We start from the raw sequence: 11,937 nt of genomic DNA, 5'->3' as shown, positions 1-11,937 counted from the left end.
CAAAAGAAACTTCTAAATGCAATAAGGAGTAAGTTGTACATCAGCTGATGTCTGTTATCTAAGTGGAAAGGTAAATATGTCAGAGGCTACAACCATAACACCTGGAGTTTATACACTACCCCAACCCCTGTCTTTACCAAGGAGTGGCAATCTTTTTCTGTAAAGGGTCAGATGCCAAATAGTTTAGATTTTGTAGGCCATGTTTTGTCTCCATTGCCAAGTCTTGTTTCTTTTCTAAAACAACTCTTTAAAAATACTTTTAAAAACCTCCTAAGCTTGCAGGAAATACAACAACAGGCGGCCCATAGACTGTAGTTCGCTGATTCCAGAAAAAGGGAAAGATTCTCTGATGACACATGTAAATGGAGGAAAAGCTTAAAGCAGAAGTTGTTTGGGAAAAATAAAGACAGTTAAATTTCTTACATATTAAATTTATGGGTTGAGTTCAAATTATGTAGAGTAGCTTCAGGCTAAGAAGGATGTTATCCTTTGGCTCAAGCAACCAGGAAGAGGTATGGTCAGCTGCTTCTCTGGCCCCAGCTTGGCCCAAGGGAGGAACTATGTTTTTTCTGAGGATCTCTTGAGATCCACCAGCCCATGGTAAATTCTGGCAACATTAAAAATGTTCCATTTATTAACAAATAACCGCTATATAACAAATCACTCCAAAACATAGTGTCTCAAGACAACAACCATTTTATTATATTCCAGAATTCTATGGGTCAGGAATTTGGATATGGTTTGACAGGATGGTTCTTCTGTTCTCTGTGGTGTTGACCAAGATCACTTGGTGGTGATACTGGCTGGCAGATGGGCTGGAGGTTCACGATGGCCTTATTCTGTGTGCCGGGAGCCCTGGCTGGAAGGCTGAACTTAGCTGGGACATTGCAAGGAACTCCTCCACATGGCTTCTCCAGCACGCTCAAGGTGAGTTGGATTATTTCATGGTGACTGTAGGCTCCAAGAGTGAGTGTTGTAAGAGAAAAGGTAGAGCTACAGGTCTCTTCAGCACTGGGCTCTCAGACAACAGGTACAGCCAAACTCTCACCAACTTCTCTTGGCCTAAGCAGTCACAGAGCCCAGCCAGGCTCGAGGGAGAGGAGAGGAATCACAGAGCCCAACCCATCTCCCTCTAGATTGGAGAATTATCAAACATTTTTGGCTATCTTTAATTTTCTTTTCTTTTTTTTAAAGATTTTATTTATTCATGAGAAACAGAGAGAGAGACAGAGACACAGGCAGAGGGAGAAGCAGGCTCCATACAGGGAGCCCAACGTGGGACTCGGTCCTAGGTCTTCAGGATCACTCCCTGAGCTGAAGGTGGTGCTAAACCGCTGAGCCGCCCAGGATGCCCCTATTTTTAGTTTTCCATCAAGTGAAATCAGCAAAATGTTATCAAAAATAAAATCCTGGTGAGTACTGTTTCCAGGAATGACATTTACCTTCCCTGATGCTACCAAGGCATGGGAAGAATGCCATTTTCCCAGGAAACATACATTTTATTTTCTTAGCCAAAAAGTAAGTCAAATATTTTGTTTCTCCACGTTCTACTGTCATTCTTGACAACTGCCAGTGGGGTAGAAAGAAAGTAGAATTAATTTGGATTGTGATTGAAATTGGGAAGAAAAAGGTAAAGACAAATAAAGAATTTGGTAAAAAGTTTACACAAGAGGGAGGGCAGAACAAAATCATTTATTTCAAAGAGAAGCTGAGAGTGTCCTCCGCAGAAAGAGAGGTAAAGCAGCTAACTCATCATAGGGGATACACAGTGGGAGGAAGCAGTAGAGATAGAAAAATAATTTCCAAGTCAGCTGAGTATGGGAAAAGAAGAGATCAGGGCACAAGTGTGCTTGAAGCCAAAGAACAAAAATAAGGTCAAACTTTGGTTCTAAAGATTTCAATCGAATTCGGAATTCTGTAATAGGGGGAGAATAAATTCCTGCAAAACATACAGCTAAACTTGAGCGATGTTCCTTTCAGTATGAGTGAATAGGACAAATGTTCCATGTTACAAGAGCAGTTATAATTATTATGTATCTACAGTGGAGGATGAACAACATAGAAACAGCTAGGTTTCCAATCCAATTTTGAAATACAGAAATGAAAGGACCAAATGCAAACAAATAAGCGCGCCCCCCACAACACACACCACCGCCAAACACTCGACCCATATTTTGTGCAGTCTCACTTTAAAGTCTGTCCTCACAGACTTTCACGCACTGTGAAAAAATGAGGGGAAAAAAATCTATTTTCTGTCTGCCCTATAGGAAGAGAGCTGTTGCTGCTGCATTTTCTTGTAGATGGAAGTGTTTTGTTCTCTGGTGCTCTTAAATATGCATTAGAGCTGTGAAGCCCAAGAAGGTTGGGACAAAAGGACTTTCCCTCTGAAGTGGCTAACACACAGTAGGGCCAGCACAATTCATCTAGGAGCAGCGGGGGTGGGGCAGCCACTGGAACAGCCCCAGAGAGGACAAATCATAAGCAGACAGGCAGTGAGATAGAAAATCCATCCTGAATTCAGAAGAGCTCTGAAAAGGTGACCCAAGTAGGGAGGATATATTCATTTCCGGAACGAGGCGCTGTCTGAAATAATCAATGTATGTATTCCTATGCAATAATTCCCTTCACACTCTAATTTTCTCCCTCCCCTTACTGCAGTCCCCTAATATTTTCCCTCAGATCAATATTCAGATCTGAGTGTTTTAAAAGCTTATAATATGCTGGGTTTTTCCACTTCAAACTAAGAGTTTGTGTCTTTTTTATTTAATGCAGAAAGTACTACTACTGTCCACTGCAATCCAAGCCTGTAGCATAAAATCTGACATGTCAAAGGCAAGAGAAGAAAGGAAAGGCAATGAATGTACCTATGGAGGGAAGGACTGGATGTCACAGTAACAGCATTGTGCCTTGGACACAAAAGGATTTGTAGAAGCGTGAAAGCCCCCAAATAAATCTACATGCAAGTAATTTACTAAGTGGCAACCTACAGCCCAAAGAGCTCAATGTGACTCCTACAATTCCAGAAAGAATAAATTTCTCAGCTACAATCTGTATTGGTCTCCAGTATTCCAGTTGGAGACTGGACTGTGGTTAAATCCAGATGGAAACTCATCTATTTTGTGGTAGCAAAAGCAGTTCTGTTTCATATGACTGATTCTTTGGGGGCAGCCCCTAAATGTGATAATGATGGCGTTTTGAAAGACACTGTTATGAATCAGACAGATGAATAAATCAAGCAAATATAAGGAATGGCCTTATATATAGAGCTTATGTACTGAGAGAACCTTCTTCATAAAAAATACTGTATTTTTATAGGTATGAACTGATTCCATGACTCTTTATAAAGATTATCTTTGTAGGATTTGCATAGTATGTCTACTTGATAAACATGACTATCATTTCCTAAGGAAGTGGGGTATGGGTAGGAGAGGAGCATTTAACAGGAGAAAATATGATATGGGGGTTTCAAAGAATTAGAGAATGCTGATATCGGGAAAAAGGGATCTTAGAGTTAATGTAGCTCAGTCTAATATTACTTAAGACCAGAGGTGGTTATTTATTTTCCCAATGTCACACATCTAGTAAGTGTTCAAGCCAAGATTTGAACCTGGGTCTACTGACTCCAAATCCAAGGCTCTTAGACTATCTTAATATTTTAGTCCCAAAACTTACATGATACTGACTGCTTATAGTCTATTAATTGGGCTAGGTAACTACAAGATTATACAACAGATCAACTCTGAAGTCTCAGAGGTTCAGCAAACAAAGCTCATGTGAAGTCAAGTGCGGCTAAGTGGGGCTTCCCTCTGTCCAGGGAACTAGATGACCAGACTGTCTCTTCAACTTGAACCACCTCCATATCACAGGAGGCTTTAGGTCACTACATTAGTGAAAAAAAGGAATGTGGATTATCACACAAATTCTTAAATGCTTCAACCTGAAAGTTGTATATATTACTTCCACTCACATTCCATTGGCTAGAATTAACTCTAGGGCTCCATCTAAATCAAATGGTTTTGGAAAGTATAATCTCCCCACCATGTGCCCAGGAAGGAGATGAGAAATAGGTGAATACTTTTAACCTCTCTCCCATGTGCATACCTCGTTTTCAAGAAGCAGAGAATAAAGTAATATTACTAAATGAAGTATGAAAATTTTCTGGGTGATCAGGAGGTAAGAATAATACAGTTACTCTTTCTGCTAAACTCTTACTAAAGTATGAAGGCCTGGTAAGAAATACTGAGGACTTATGAATTCATATCTTTTAGTACAGTCATTCTAAATCCCCAAGTTAGACTTCACAGACACTATGATCCAAAATATTGGCCACCTGCTTTATCTGTAAAATTTTACAGATCACAACTCTAAATTGCATCTCTCTTTCCAGGGCATTTGGTAGCTTTCAGTTGGCCCCATGTCACAGGGAGCAGTGCCTCCAATAAAATGGATACAAATATTTGTGAAGCTCATCCATGGCTGCTCCAAAACCAGGCCAGAGCCAGGCCCTGGAAAGCATGTGTTTTGCTGGCACATGGCAGGTCCTACTGATATGGTCCAGGGAGCACCTGGAGACTTTCTAACTCTAGAAAACTGCAGAGATTAGCCATGGGCTGTTACAACGAGTCATCTGCTTCTTGTTTTCCTATTTGTAGTTTTTAGGGCAACATTTGTTCCCTTCTTACCCATTTTGTTGAAGGGAACACTGTAGTTGTGGTTTACCAAATACTAGAATAACAGGAATCTAACCTTTCTGATACAAATGTTTATTGAGTTGGTTGTGATATTGAAGACTTTCACATACGCACACTATAAACTTCTTTAGACTGTAGCTTTGCAATCCTCAGCATGTAAACACTTGCGGGGGGGGGTCTTGGTTAAATTCAGATCCTCATCTAGAAAGTCTAGGATGGGTCCTGCAACTGTCTTTCCAACACGCTCAAAGACGATGTCAGTGCTATGGATCTCTCCAGGGGATCTCCTGGGATTCCTTTTTACCAATTTCAGTGTGTCCATTCCCTACTGGTTATCTGTTCTACTGTTAAGGTCTCTGTAAGATTGTCCCTTGGCTATTGTTTATGTATCCCCATTCTCTGAAGTTAGTACCCAGTGACTCACAGGATGGAGAGGCAAAAGCCTAGCCCCCTTGCCAAAAGATGGGAGAGACCCTGGATTGCCATTTCTGCTTCAGGGATGAGGCTGAAGCTAGACTTTACCTAAAACCACATCTTTATCCTATCCTGCTTCCTATTCTTCCTTAAAGGTTTTCTTCACAGAGCACTGCCTTGAACAACCCCATCTTAGGGCTCTGCCTCCAGGAAAACCACTTAAGGCATTTGCAAACCGTGCTTTGAAAAGCTAGTTTAGAGTGTTCTAGAATTAGCTGAAACAAGATGTTGACTTGGGATCACACAGATTGGGTTTTCAAAATTTAACCAACACTTTTTTTAGCTTCTTGGATAGAGGAGATGAGGGGCCAAAATTGGTGTCACTGATGGTTGGCCAACTAAAGACATCATGGCATTTGAGAGCTTCCATAGGCTCATGTTTCTTGAGAGTGACTATTTGGTGCTTCATGGATATTTAATGTTTACTTGGTCCTTCCACCCCTTCCTACTATGTTCAGCACGCATGGGCTGTACTTACATTTTCTATATCTGATGCAGATCATATGATACTCATTTTTAATCTTGATTTCAGCTATCTTTTTTTACTTGCTTCTTTACTTTCTTCCTCATAGCAGGTCTGAATGCACTTAAATGATAGGAGCACAAAGAAGGACTCTGACATGTACAAATTAGTTTATAAGAAAGATATTGGCAAAAAAACGAGGTAAGAAGATCTGAAAATGGGATAGTGAGACAACTCAGGGATTAGGAAGAATGGAAGCATCTACTCACCCTAAGGATGATGGACAAGGCAAAGGGCTGCTTGTTCCCAGGATGCAGGAACCAACCTAGCTAGAGGAGGGATGATGGAGGAGATAATTTCTGCTGCAGAGAGGGAGAAAGAGGCACCCTGGCATCCGCCTTTCTCCTATTTCCTTTCTTGTCAGTGCCTGACATGGGCTCATAGAACCAGAGGCCAGTAGGCAACGGAGCCTGAGGAATGTAATTTGCAGAGGCAGACTCCTACAATACAGGGCAGGGCAAAAGAAGCCTGGCGAATGAGGACCTGCACAGTAGCCCAGCGAGGGTTACTGTCAGTGACAAGGTAAGGCACACTGAACAGGGGAACCCAGGGAAACTCTGGCCTTTCTAGATTGTAAACTAAGTATAGAACCACTAGCCTAAGAAGTCAATGAATAGAGCTAATGGCCTACTATTAATGACATAATAATTATTTTAAAGCCAACTGGGTTCTGCTCTGTGTCAGAGTAGACTCGATGACATCTAAGATTTTTATCATCCTGTGATGTATCTCCAAGATTCTGTATTGAATAAAAATTTAGGCACGCCTGCGTGGCTCAGTGGTTGAGCGTTTGTCTGCCTTTGGCTCAGGGTGTGATCCTAGAGTCCCTGGATCAAGTCCCACATCAGGCTTCCAGCATGGAGCCTGCTTCTCCCTCTGCCTATGTCTCTGTCTCTCTCTCTCTGTGTCTTTCATGAATAAATAAAATCTTTAAGTAAAAGAAAAAAAAAAAAAAGAAAATTTTACCCTCAAACACTAAAGGAGATTTTTTAAAAGCTGATTCACATATTCATTCATGGTGAACCATTTTACAACTGAGAAGAAATCACTATTTTGAGAAGAGATCATTCAAAGAAATTAAATGCTAGTAGGAAGAAAACGTCTGGTTATATTTATTAAGAAAATAATTCCAATATTAGCTACAGGTAAAATATGTCTTGCATTTAATGATTATGTAGCAATTGGCTAAGGAGACAGAAGAGGAAATTTGAATTTGTGATGAGAACAGCTTCACTTAATTCAAACAAACCAAAATAGGACAGCCCGGGTGGCTCAGCGGTTTAAGTGCCTGCCTTCGGCCCAGGGTGTGATCCTGGGGTCCTGGGATCGAGTTCCACGTCAGGCTCCCTTCATGGAGCCTGCTTCTCCCTCTGCCTGTTTCTGCCTCTCTCTCTGTGTCTATCATGAATATATAAATAAAATCTTAAAAACAAAGAAATTTTCCAAACAAACCAAAATAATGACAGTAATGATTCACTGGATATATCCTATGTGTCAAGAGCTGTGCCAATTGCTCTAGAGCAGGGTGTTTCAACTACTACATTTTTTAATATTTTGGGCTGGATGATTCCTTATAAAGAGGGCTATCCAGTGCATTGTAAAATGGTTAGCATCAGCCCTGGCCTTTACCTATTTGATGCACTCCATCCTCCAATTGTGACAATCAAAAAGTGTCCAGATATTGCAAAATGCTCTCCACCCCTGCTCCCAGGAGTGGGTGGGCAAAATCGCCCCTGGTGAGAACCACTGCTCTAGAGGCATTAGCCTATAATTACACCCAAGGCACCAAAAGAACAAATGAGGCTTACTAAGGTTAAGTGAACTTGCCCAGCCGCATGCAGAAAGTGAGAGGTGCAAGCAGGATTCAAACCCAGATCCAACTCTAAATCTGCTACTTAATCTCAACGTTGAATCTCCTTTTGTTTTACTCTTTTCTTCCAATTTTCTGAGAAGTATTTGAGAATGTATTTTTTAGTCCAGAGAAAAATATCAGGAGGAGAAGCAGTCATTTTTGGATCTGAATCTACAGCAGGAGAGTAACTGGATGTCTGATGAGATGGTGGTTTTACACTGTTCGAGATCACAGAAATTCAGAAGCGTAAGAAGCCTGGGAGCTCTTCTGCTTCAGAAAATGTTATTGTGGACATGCAAGCCCTTAACAACAGCATCTGACAGCACCTGGTTCATTTCAGCTGAAGAGACGATGTGCTGCAAAGCCTCCCTCTTTTCTGTGTGCTCTAGTTCCTGTTGAATCTCCTTTTTTGTAATGTTGTACCACTGCAGTAAATGATCAATTTCGACTTCATGCCGCCAAGGTCAGGTGTGAGGGAACAACAGGCTCTCTACTAAACCATGTAGGAATGATTTATTGCTTTTTCCAGAAGAGGATTCTTGACATTTCGAAAATGTAATGGAGTGCAGGAGTAATTAAGCCAAAGGTAGACTGCTGCACGATTGATTGGCATTGTCAGGGAAGCCTGATTAGCTTAGATGCTTCAAGAACTGATTTTGCCATCTATGAATTAAAGGTTAGTAATTAAATTTATGGGCCATGGCCACTGTTTCCAGGTGGCATTTCACATAGGAGTACTTGTGTTTTGAGAGGACAGGCAAATAAAGCAAACATCAGTTGCCTCTTTACTAAGGGCCTTTGCTTAAAATGTCTCCAGGGGGAAAGGAAAAATAATATTGAATCAAACTTGTCTGTAAGTCAAGGTATTACTTATTACATTCAATGTTTTTTAAAAAGCAAGCTGTAGCTTCCTTCCAAATGGCAAATCAAAGAAGGGGAGGACAGTTTAATAAAAGACACTCACATCCATTGTATTTACCTACCAGTGGGCTCTGTGTGAGGGAATATTTAGTTATGAGTTATCTGTTGTTTTCTCCGTCCAGCCAGGAAACAACTTTCTGAAAACTGCCCTCTCCCTTCCCTTCCCCATCCTTCCACCAAAATACTTTTGGAAGCAGACAGATTCAAAACACAGCCCAGGGCAGCCCTGGTGGCTCAGCTGTTTAGTGCAGCCTTCAGTCCAGGCCTGATCCTGGAGATCCAGGATCGAGTCCCACTTTGGGCTCCCTGCATGGAGCCTGCTTCTCCCTCTGCCTGTGTCTCTGCCTCTCTCTCTCTGTGTGTCTCTCATGAATAAATAAATAAAATCTTTAAAAAAAAAAAAAAAAAACAAACAAAAAACACAGCCCATCTAAAGCATTCAGAATCCTTCCTTAGGGTTTTTTTTTTTTCTCATTCAATGTTTTTTAGTAGATTCATAGCCTATACAACCATCACCAAAATCAACTTCAAAACGTTTTTTTTCACCCTCCAAAACAGCCCATGTCCATTATCAGAAACTCTCCTCTTCTTCCTCTTCCACCTAGGCCTACCCATTTGCTATTGTGTCTCTGTAGATTTGCCTATCCTAGACGTTTCATATAGGTGTCATCATACAATACTTGGTCTTTTGTGACTGCTTTGTTTCAGTCAGCATGGTTTTGAGGTTCATTTAGGATGTAGGATACAATAGTATTTCATGCTTTTTGTAGCTGAGTAAGATTCCACTGTACAGATGCATCATACCTTGTTTGCGCATTCCTCAGTTGATGGACATTGGGTTGTTTCCACTTCAGGGCTACTGCAAATAATGCTGCTCGCCATAAATATTCATGTATAAGTTTTCATGTGGACATATGTTTTTATTTGTTTTAAGTGTATATCTAAGACGTTGAATTGGTGGGTTCTATGTTTTGAGGAAGTGCCAAACTGTTTTCCAAGGTGGCTGCTCCGTATTAAGCTACCTTCAGCAATAAATGAGGGTTCTAATTTCTCCATGTCCTCACTGGCACTTGTTAGTGTCCACCTTTTTTATTTTAGCCCTTTTAGTTGGTGTGAAGTGGGTTCCTATTGCAGTATTTCTTTGTAGTTCCTTAATAACTAATGAGGTTGTGCATCTTTTCATGTGCTTATTGGCCATTTGTCTACCTTTGAAAATAAATGTCTATTTTAATTCTTTGCTTGTTTTTTGATTGGGCCTTTTTGAGTTATATGAGTTAATTAAAAAAAGAGTTATTTATGTATCCTTGATACAAGTCTCTTATCAAATATGTAATTTGAAAACAATTTCATTCTTTAGTTTGTCTTCTCACTTTCTTTCAGCAGAGAAGCTTATGTTTTGATTTAGTCTAATTTATCTACTTTTAAATGTTGTCACTTAAGCTTGTTGTGTTTCATGAAGAAACTATTGCCTAACTTATATACTCAGTACCATTTGTTGAAAAGACTACTCTTTCACAGTGAAATTATTTTGGCATCTTATAGAGGGTTAACCGTTAATGTACAGGTTTACTCTGGATTCTAAATTTTATTCCATTGAAGTATATGTCTACCTTATACCAGTACCACATTGTCTTGATTATTGTAGTTTTGTAGTAAATTTTAAAATCAAGAAGTGTAGTCTTCTAACTTTGTTCTCCTATTTCAAGATTGTTTGGGCTATACTGGGTCAATTGCATTTCCATATGAATTTTAGAATAAACTTGTCAATTTGTGCAAAGATGGCATCTGGGATTTTGACAGGGTTTGTGTTAAATCTGTAGATCCACTTGGGAACTATTGCCAACTTAGCAAATATCAAGTCTCCAGATCTATGAAGACTTGGAGGAAGATGGGATGTCTTTCCATTTATTTAGATCTCCTTTAGTTACTTTCAATGTTTTCTAATTTTCAGAGGACAAATTTTTTCATCTTTTGAAAAATTTATTCCTAATTTATTCCTTTTTGAAGCTATTGTAAATGACATCCTGGGAATTTAAATAAGGATTAAGCAATCCCAGGCTCTGTTTGTCTAGTGTTTTGAATGGCAGAAATGTAAATCTAGCTAATGTTGGGAGCCATTTTCTGCTTTGTATTAGAAATACAAAAGCCATAATATAGTCTTAAAAAAAACATGAAATGAGAGATGAAGAAGACTCTCTGGATTTCTAGTGGTACTGAAGACTTTAATTTTAGCTCTGTTTTTAGGCCAGCTGCATCCTTATCCTTTATGACAATCCTTTGCTTTTGCTTGAACTATCTCTAGTGCATTTCTGTCTGCTGTGCTCAACCAAAAACCCAACTGACACACTATCAGCAAGCAGAAAACAGAACCTGCTCTTGTTGTTAGGGAAGAAATGGGTTGCTTCAATGTCATCCCCCTCTCTCAGCCCTCAGTTAATTGCTCATTTTTATCTCAAGTGAAATAAACAACATAATATTTTAACAGTCATCATTTATACTGTGAAATTACCCAACCACATTAAGCTTTTTGGCACTCTTACTGTGTTAAACTACCCAAATTATAACAGAAGTGCCTAAGCTATGAGAACTGATTTATAGAATTGAGCACAGGGTTTGATACTTACCTCTGTTGGAGAGATAGCTTCCCAGAATGTGAGAGTTTTTGGAAATTAGCAATATAAAGTAAAATGGCTTTAGAAATCTTTTAGGAAAGCCACACACCTAAATCCTCTGGTGCTACTGGGCTCTAGACCAATAATTCCCAAACCTGATTTTCATACATGTCTCATCAATTATCTCAAAGGCTATTATGAAATTTCAAAACACATCTAGGTATACTTTAATTATTTTAATATACATTTGTAATGTATAGATAATACTTTGGGGGTATAACATAAATATTAAGTCTGATATGTGATTCATAAAACCAGAAAAATACCATTCCAGCCAATGGATTTTATAGAAGCTCAAAAAAGCTTGGATCTTATAGTTAGTGAACACTTCAAATATCTATAAATAAAGCTATATCTGATAGTATTTAAGATTATACTGACCACTCTTTGATATAGTACTCCTATTTCTATAAAATTATTCTAGGGAAATTATCATAGATGTGCATTGAACATGTTTAATATTGCATTACTAATAACATCAAAAGTAGAGAGACTTGGGATGCATGGATGGCTCAGTTGGTTAAGTGCCTGACTCTTGATTTCAGCTCAGGTCTTGTTCTCAGAGTTGTGAGTTCAATCCCCATGTTGGGCTCCATGCTGGGTATGGAGCCTACTTGAAAAAAATGTAGAGAGAGACTAAAAGTATAGTAGATATTACATGTATTAACTTTAGCTCATTCACATGATAGAATATTAAAGAGCTATTAAAAGTCATATTAATGACTTTTAATGACTTGGAGAAGCTTTCTCAATACAGTAAATGGAAAAAAGGTAGTACTACATAATATTCCATCTTGGTAAAAT

General features: G+C 39.3%; 1 long non-coding RNA gene across 1 annotated transcript; it reads left to right on the top strand.

The window, feature by feature from the left end:
- The first annotated feature begins 540 nt into the window (after positions 1-540).
- LOC111091281 lies at positions 541-4,141 on the top strand. The gene is made up of 2 exons (XR_005374778.1): positions 541-927; positions 2,773-4,141. It is a non-coding gene; the product is annotated as an uncharacterized LOC111091281 (long non-coding RNA).
- The last annotated feature ends 7,796 nt before the right edge of the window (positions 4,142-11,937 follow it).

Source organism: Canis lupus, chromosome 20, assembly GCF_011100685.1.
Source record: "Canis lupus familiaris isolate Mischka breed German Shepherd chromosome 20, alternate assembly UU_Cfam_GSD_1.0, whole genome shotgun sequence".
Lineage (NCBI taxonomy): Eukaryota > Metazoa > Chordata > Mammalia > Carnivora > Canidae > Canis > Canis lupus.
The sequence above is the reverse complement of the archived record's forward strand: the minus strand, read 5'-3'. Positions and strand labels throughout refer to the sequence as shown.